This window comes from Saimiri boliviensis, chromosome Y, assembly GCF_048565385.1.
Source record: "Saimiri boliviensis isolate mSaiBol1 chromosome Y, mSaiBol1.pri, whole genome shotgun sequence".
Taxonomy (NCBI): Eukaryota; Metazoa; Chordata; class Mammalia; order Primates; family Cebidae; genus Saimiri; species Saimiri boliviensis.
The window spans coordinates 12,335,970-12,344,219 of record NC_133471.1 but is presented as its reverse complement, the minus strand read 5'-3'; the positions used below and the strand labels follow the sequence as shown (position 1 = coordinate 12,344,219).

Sequence of the window (8,250 nt, the reverse complement as noted above, 5' to 3'; positions counted from 1 at the left end):
TCACAGCCACTCTCTGCCTGGGGTCGGGGGGCGTTCTAGCCTCAGGAGGAGCAGTGCGTACCCATAGTGGTTGTGGTCAGCCTCCCCCAGTGTCACTGTCAGTGACAGGCTGGGCTTCCATTACTGCTCCTCCTCCTTCAGGCAGTGCTGTGGGGGGTCGGGCTTTGAAGAAGTCTGAGATGTAGCAGACCTGGCAGAGTGGAGGAAGGTGAGACTGGGCACGGGCTGGACAGGCACCAGGGACATAGGCATGAGCAGGAGGAAGAGAAACAGGGTCTCAGGTGGGCAATGAGAGGAAAAGTGCCTGTGGAGGGAAGAGAGCCCTCTTAGTAGAGGAGCAGTGGAGAGCACTGGGGCGCTGACAGGCCCAAGGAAGGACTGCTGGGTGCAGGCAGGAGACCCAGGGAAGGAACTGGGGGAAGAAGGTGTCCAGCGATGAACTGGGGTTAGAGAAAGGTGTACCAGGGGAGGATCTGGGGGGAAGGAGGAGTCCAGGGAAAGACTGGAGTTTGGGGTAGAGGTCCCAGGGGAGAAACTGGGGGAAGGAAGGTTCCCAGGGAATGAGTACGTTTGGAGGAAAGGGTCCCAGGGGAGGACTCTGTAGGGCAAGAGTGCACAGGGAAAAAGCAGGGTTGGTCAGGGAGTGGCCTCTGGACAGCAGAAGGGGTGAGTCAGGGTCAGCAGCTCACAGTGAGACCAGCCACCAGCACCCCCTGCAGGAGGCCAGCAAGGATGTCGCTCCAGCGGTGTTTGTGATCAGACAGGTGGGTGTAGCCCACATAGAGGGCAAAGGCCACCAGGAAGAACCTCGCCCACTTCTAGCAGAGCCATGCCAGCATGTAGAGCTGGGATGGGAGAGGGAGCCTCAGCCTAGGCCGTGCTAGGCCCTCCCACACTCACTGCACAGATGGTAGCTCCAAGGCTGGGGACAAAAAACTGGCCAACCCAGGGCCTCTTGTTTTCACAAACAAGTCAGTGAGCACCCCCATCACCACCATAACCCATTTTACAGCTGGAAAAACCGAGGTCCAGGGAAGGGACTGACTTGACATGTGAGCCCCAGAAAAATGGACTCACTGCCAGAAACACCACACAGTACATAGCAAAGGAGGTGTGTCCTGAGTAGAAAGACAACCAGGGGAAGGAGAGGCAGCAGGTCAGAGGGCAGATGGCTCAGTAGGCATCTTCCAACCTCCCCTTGCCCCCACTCCTCCCACAGAAGGGAGGGTTCAACACCAGAGCTGCCAATGTTACAGGTCACCAAATCCCAGGAGCAGAGGCTGCTCCCTCTGTCCTTTCCAGTTATCTGATGATGGAATCAGAGTCTCCAATTGGGGCTGTGGCATGAGATGCCTCACCCGTGAAGACTCTGAGGCCTGAAACCAACACCCAGGGCAGACAGTAGTGTCCAGCAAGCAGGCAACAGTGGTTTTATTTTCACTGAATTTCTTTTCAGGATTTTCTCCCATCTATGGAACTGAGGGAATATTTCTTTTCATATAAATTTGAGATCTCTCGTGAAGGACATGAATGAAACACAGAACATAGGAAGCAACAGAAAACTGGCAAAAAAAAAAAAAAGTCACAATTAACTTTTTTGAAACTAATCAAAAGCTTGCAGGAACCAGAGAATCACTTGATTAATATAATCCAATTGAGGCAGGGCACAGTGGCTCATGTCTGTAATCCCTGCACTTTGGGGAGCTGAGGGAGGTGGATAACGAGGTCAAGAGATTGAGATCATCCTGACCAACATAGTGAAATCTCATCTCTACTAAAAATACAAAAATTAGCCAGGAGTGGTGCCACATGCCTATAATCCCAGCTACTCAGGAGGCTGAGACAAGAAAATCACTTGAAAACCTGGGAGGTGGAGGTTGGTGTGAGCCAAGATCATGCCACTGCCTGGGTGACAGAGTGAGACTCCATCTCAAAACAAAACAACAAAAAAAAGATAATCCTTTTGGAAAACAAATAGCTTTGTGGTGGTTTAACTCATCCTGGTCCCTCTCCCACAGCCTAGCTGTGGTGGCCTGAGGGTAACAGACCACATGCCCAACACATTTTCTGAGAAGGGGCCTTATTTGAAACTGTGGACTAGGGTATGGCTCGAGGGCTGATCTTGATCTCACCTGACGACATTCTCCCAGTGCTGAGGTGCTACTTGGAGGACATTTTTAGGAAACGTTTACAACAAATTTGTTAGTGTCTGTGGCCTGGGGCCACAAGAGCAGATGAAGCAAAAATAGATGAGCCAAACAGCGTAGGAAGAAAGGCCAGGGAATAAAACGCTCTGGGAATGAAGGCTTGGAACCTACAAGACCAGAGCAGTGCAGGAGCTTGGAAGAGGCCTCCGAGGGCCCTAGGCTCACATTGGGCTGGCCTTCCAGCTCTGCACAAGCAGGAAGTGAAAGTGAAGGCAGAGAAAACCTGTTTCACTGTGGAAGGGCTGACCCCACAAGCACACAGACTCCTACTGACTTACGAGGGTGTTGTGAGTTTTTTTTGTTTGTTTGTTTTTCGTTTTTTTTTTTTTTTTTTTTTTGTTGTTGTTGTTTTGTTTTTTGGTTCCAGATGTTTAAAGAAATCTCTGTCCTATCACAAGCTGAGCACCAGGCTAAAAGAACAGAAGGAAATGGCTACCCATAACAGAAGATAGAGACTTCACAATCAGAAAAGTCATTAAACAAATAACCACTGCAACAAAGAGCAAGAACACACCCCGAGGAGTAGGCAAACTCCTATTTCCAGAGTGGCCACATTATAATGTTCTAAACACACAGTTTAAAACAAAACAGCTTGGGTTTGGTGACTTACACCTGTGATCACAGCACTTTGGGAGGCTGAGGCAGGCAGCTTGCCTGAGGCCAGGAGTTTGAGATCGGCCTGGCCAACATGGTGAAACCCTGTCTCTACTAAAAGTATAAAACGTGTCTAGGTGTGATGGTGCATGCCTGTGATCCTGGCACTCAAAAAAAAAAAAAAAAAAAAAAAAAAGCACAAGAAGTGTTTAAACCCAAGAGACAGAGGTCACAGTGAGCAAAGATCGAACCACTGCACTCCAGCCCGGGTGACAGAGTGAGACTCCATCTCAAAAAAAAAAAAAAAAAAAAAAAAAAAAAAAGATCAGTTAAGATTATTCAGTTGGGCCAGGCACAGTGGCTTACATCTGTAATCCCAGCACTTTGAGAGGCTAAGGTGGGTGGGTCATCTGAGATCAGGAGTTTGAGACCAGCCTGGCCAACACGACAAAACCCCATCTTTATTAAAAATACAAAAAAAATTAGCAGGATGTGGTGGCACATGCCCGTAGTCCCAGCTCCTTGGGAGGCTGAAACAGGAGAATTACTTGAACCCAGGGGGTAGAGGTTGCACTGGGCCAAGATCATGCCACTGTACACTGCACTCCAGCCTGAGTAACAGAGTGAGATTCTGTCTCAAAAAATAAAATAAATAAAAATAATAAAAATGAAAATACAAAAATTAACCAGGTGCCGTGGTACACACCTGTAATTTCTGTAGTCCCAGCTACTTGGAAGGCAGAGATGGTTTGAGCCCAGAAGTTCAAGTCCTGGGCAAGATAGCAAGACTCTCATCACTAAAAGAAAAAAAAAAAAAAAAAAAAAAAAAAAACAAAAAACAAAAAACAAAAAAAAAAACGGTAAAAAGAAAAAAAAAAAGACAGTGACAAGGAACTGAAAAAGGAAGACATAACCTAGGCAACCCTAAAGAAAATGACAGAGGGCCTTCCTTATTAGTAATTACACTGACTATAAATAGATTAAACACTCCAACTGAAAGTCAGCGATTCATTAAATGCCTTAATTCAATAAAAAGATTAACATATGCTGGAAATAAAATAATCACAGCAGTTTGGGAGGCCACAGAGGGTGGATCGCTTGAGCTGAAGAGTTCAAGATCAGCCTGGGCAACATGGCAAAACTCTGTTTCTACAAAAAACATAGGCAACATGGCAAAACTCTGTTTCTACAAAAAACATAAATAAACAGCAGCTGAACGTGGTGACCAGTCCTAGCCACTCGAAAGGCTGAGGCAGGAAGATGGCTTGGCATGAGAGTGCAATGCTGCAGTGAGCTGAGATCACTGTCCTTCTGTCTGGGCGACAAAGTGAGCCTCTGTCTCAAAAAAAATCAGAGTCTGGACAACATATAAAAAATACGGCCCAGGTGGGCTCGGTGGCTCATGCCTGTAATGCAGCACTTTGAGAGGCCGAGGCGGGCGGATCAAGAGGTCAAGAGATCGAGACCATCTTGGTCAACATGGTGAAAACCCCTTCTCTACTAAAAATACAAAAAATTAGCTGGACATGGTTGCACCTGACTGTAATCCCAGCTCCTCAGGAGGCTGAAGCAGGAGAATCGCCTGAACCCAGGAGGTGGAGGTAGCAGTGACCCGAGATTCTGCCATTGCACTCCAGCCTGGTTAACAAGAGCAAAACTCCGTCTAAAAAAAAAAAAAAAAAAAAAAAAAAAAAAGTCCAATTTTATGCTAGGTATAAGAGACTTTAGAGTCAGAGACATAAATAGGTTTAAAGTACAAGATTGGAAAAAAAAAATATTCCACGCAAACAGTAACAAAAAGAGAGCCACAATAGCTATACTAATATCAGGCAAAATGGACATCAAGACAAAAATTGTTGAGACAAACTCATATGTATCATTCTATGATGATGAATGGGTAGTCTATCAAAAATATATAGCAATTATAAAGGTAAATGTAGTAAACCACAGAACTCCAAAATACATAAAGCAAAAATGGACAGAACATTACAACATGAACTTCTAAAGCACAAGAATGCACTGTGTTCAAACAGTAAAAACATACAAAAACAATTTTTGTTTTTATTCTATTCACTTATCCTCTTTTTTCTTTTTATTTGTCTTTTTCCTGTAGCTTTGAGCAAAACAAAAACAACTTTTTTTTGAGACAGAGTCTCATGTCTCCTGGGCTGGAGCACAGTCAGCTCACTGCAACCTCCGCCTCCCAGGTTCAAGCGATTCTCACACCTCAGCCTCCTGAGTAGCTCAGATTACAGGCATCCATCACCAGGCCAGGCTAATTTTTGTGTTTTTAGTAGAGATGGGATTTCTCCACGTTGATCAGGTTGGTCTCGAACTTGCCTCAAGTGATCTGATCACCTTAGCCTCCCAAAATGCTGGGATTACAAGTGTGATCCACTACGTCTGACCAATTTTTTTTTTTTTAGTCAGAGTCTCAGTCTCTCACTCAGACTGGAGTGCAATGGTACCATCTTGGCTCACTGTAGTCTCTGCCTCCCAGGTTCGGTTCAATCAATTCTCTGCCTCGGCCTTCTGAGCATCTGGTATTATAGGCATACACCACTACACCTGGCTAATTTTTGTATTTTAAGTAGAGATGGGTTTTCACCATGTTGGCCAGGCTGGTCTGGAACTCCTGACCTTAGGTGATCTGCCCACCTCAGCCTCCCAAAGTGCTGGGATTACAGGTGTGAGCCATCTTGTACAGCCCTCCAACATTTTTTTAATTAGAAAAGGAATCTGGGCACCGTGGCTCATACCTCTAATCTCAGCACTTGGGAGGCCGAGGTGGGCAGATCACCTGAGGTTAGTAGTTCAAGACCAGCCTGGCCAACATGGAGAAACCCTGTCTCTGGTAAAAAATACAAAATCAGCCACGGGTGTTGGTGGGTACCTGTAGTCCCAGCTACTCAGGAGGCAGAGGCAGGAGAATCGCTTGAACCCACGAGGAGGAAGTTGTGGTAAGCAAAGATGACACCATTGCACTCCAGTCTGGGCAACAAGAGTGAAACTCCATCTAAAAAAAAAAAAACAAAAAACAAAACAAAAAAAAAATTAGAAAAACAGAAGGCAGACATAAAAGACAACATAGTGTATGATTCCGTTTATATGAAATATTGAGAACACGCAAATCTACAGATAGAAAATAGGATAGTGGTTGTTGCCAGGGGCTGGGAGAAGAGTGAAAGCTAATGGGTACAAGAGTTCTTTGTTTCCTTTCTTTTCCTTTTTTTTGAGACAGGGTCTCACTCTGAGACCCAGCCTGGGGTAGGTGCAATCTTGGCTCACTGAAACCTCTACCTCCCAAGTTCAAGTGATGCTCCCACCTTAGCCTCCCCAGTAGCTGGGACTGCAGGTGCCCACCACCAGGCTTGGCTAATTTTTTTTTTCTTTGAGATGGACTTTCACTCTCATTGCCCAGCCTGGACCGAAATGACACAATCTCAGCTCACCATAACCTCCACCTCCCGGGTTCAAGTGATTCTCCTGCCTCAGCCTCCCGAGTGGCTGGGATTACAAGTGTGTGCCACCATGTCTGGCTTATTTGGTATTTTTAGTAGAGAAGATTTCTCCATGTTGGCCAGGCTTGTCTAGAACTCCCAAACTCAGGTGATCTGCCTGCCTCACCCTCCCAAAGTGCGGGGATTATAGGCGTGAGCCACCTAACCCGGCCTAATATTTTGATTTGTCATAGAGACGGGGTTTTGTCATGTTACCCATGCTGCGGGTTTCCTTCTGATGAGATTAATATATTCTGGAATTAGGTAGAGGAGATGGCTGTACAGCATTGTGAATGTACTAAAAATGAACTGTACACATTAATATTGATGAAATGGTGACTTTTATCTTATACAAATTTTGTTTTGATTTTTTTTTTTTTTTTTGGTCTGACATTACCCTAGGCTTGTCAGTCAATATTTTGATTTTGTAAAAGGACAACGATGAGTTGACACATTTAAGGACCTATCAGTAGAGATGGTAAGAAGACAGCACAGAGCAGGGCAGGGGTGAGACGCGGGGGAGACAGAGCACGCTCCCCCCGGCCTCCTGCTGTTTGTGGGGTGCTGGGAGCCCTGAGGCCTCCCTGCTGCCTGACCACCTGCCTGCTGGATCCTCACCATCTGGCTTCTGTGGCTTCTTCAGCTCCCACTGCCCCCCAAGCAAGCTCCCACAAGCTCCCACTGTGAAGGATGCTTGTCCACACTCAGTTGGCCTTGGTGGCATCAACAGCATTTCTGCTGCACACCATCTCCAGCTCCATGTAGACTGAGCAGTTGACCCGGCTCCACTCGTGGTCACAGATGGCCAGAAAGTTGGGGCACAGGCGGCCGATCGTGTACTTGGCCAAGTCCATCAGAAACTGGCTCACGGCCACCCTGAACAGGAAGGTCCCCAACACCTTGTACGTGACAGCCACGTAGTTGTTCAAGTCAGAGTGGGAATAGAGCTGGTCCGTGTGCACCAGGTAGGTTTCTCCTGCCGAGATCTGCGTGTCAGGCAGCCGCAGTGACCAGGGGGGTCCTGGTCAGCCCCTGGGCCCTCACTGGGCCTCAGTCCTCCCCACAGGCGTCCCCAAGGCTGCTGCAGAGCTGGGAACTCTAAAGGTGCCCTAGCCAGGCTCGATGGCTCATGCCTGCCATCCCAGCTGAGGTGGGCAGATTACCTTAGGTCGGGCGTTCAAGAACAGCCTGACCAACACTGTGAAAACTGTCTCTACTAAAAATACAAAATTAGCTGGGTGTGATGGTGCATGCCTGTAGTCCCAGCTACTGGGGAGACTGAGGCAAGAGAATCACTTGAACCCAGGAGATGGAGGTTACAGTGAGCAGAGATCCTGCCATCACACTCCAGCCTGAGCTACAAGAGTGAATCTCCATCTCAAAAAACCAAAGTGAGTTCCTATTACCAACAAGTACCACTCGGGGCAAGGCTGTGTCCCCCAGCCCACCACAGACCTCCAGGTCACCCCTATCAGGAACCCATGGTTAGGCTGTACTCCAACCTGTCACCCTCCCTGTCCCTCTGAACCCCTCCTGCCTTACAAGGATGACGGTGGTCATGAAGGTGACCCCAGCCATGAGCCCATGGATGATGGTGTCTGGCTGGTAGGGGTTCTGGATGAAATCATACCTGCAGCAAAATCCTCACTTATACGGGGCATTCGCCAATGACAGGACAGCAAAGGGCAGGGTGACTGGAGGGGAAGAAGAGCCTGGGAGCTGCGAGGTTCTTCAACCAGCTGGGCTGTGGGGCCCCTACAACTGCTCTGCCTCAAGGCCTCTCACCGCTGCTCCCACTGACAGCAAGGAAGAGCTCTTCACACAGAACGTGAGAGGCCCAAGTGACACCCCTTTCCCATCGCCCTCTGATGAGCACAAACTCCCCAGGCCTTCTCCTCCTTGAACGGACCAGGGAAACGCTCACCTCAGGGTCTTTGCACAGGCACTTC

At 47.8% G+C, this 8,250-nt stretch overlaps 1 pseudogene; it reads right to left on the bottom strand.

Moving 5' to 3' along the window:
- Window positions 1–7,987, bottom strand: LOC141583026 (phospholipid phosphatase 2-like; annotated as a pseudogene).
- Between the last annotated feature and the right edge of the window lie 263 nt (window positions 7,988–8,250).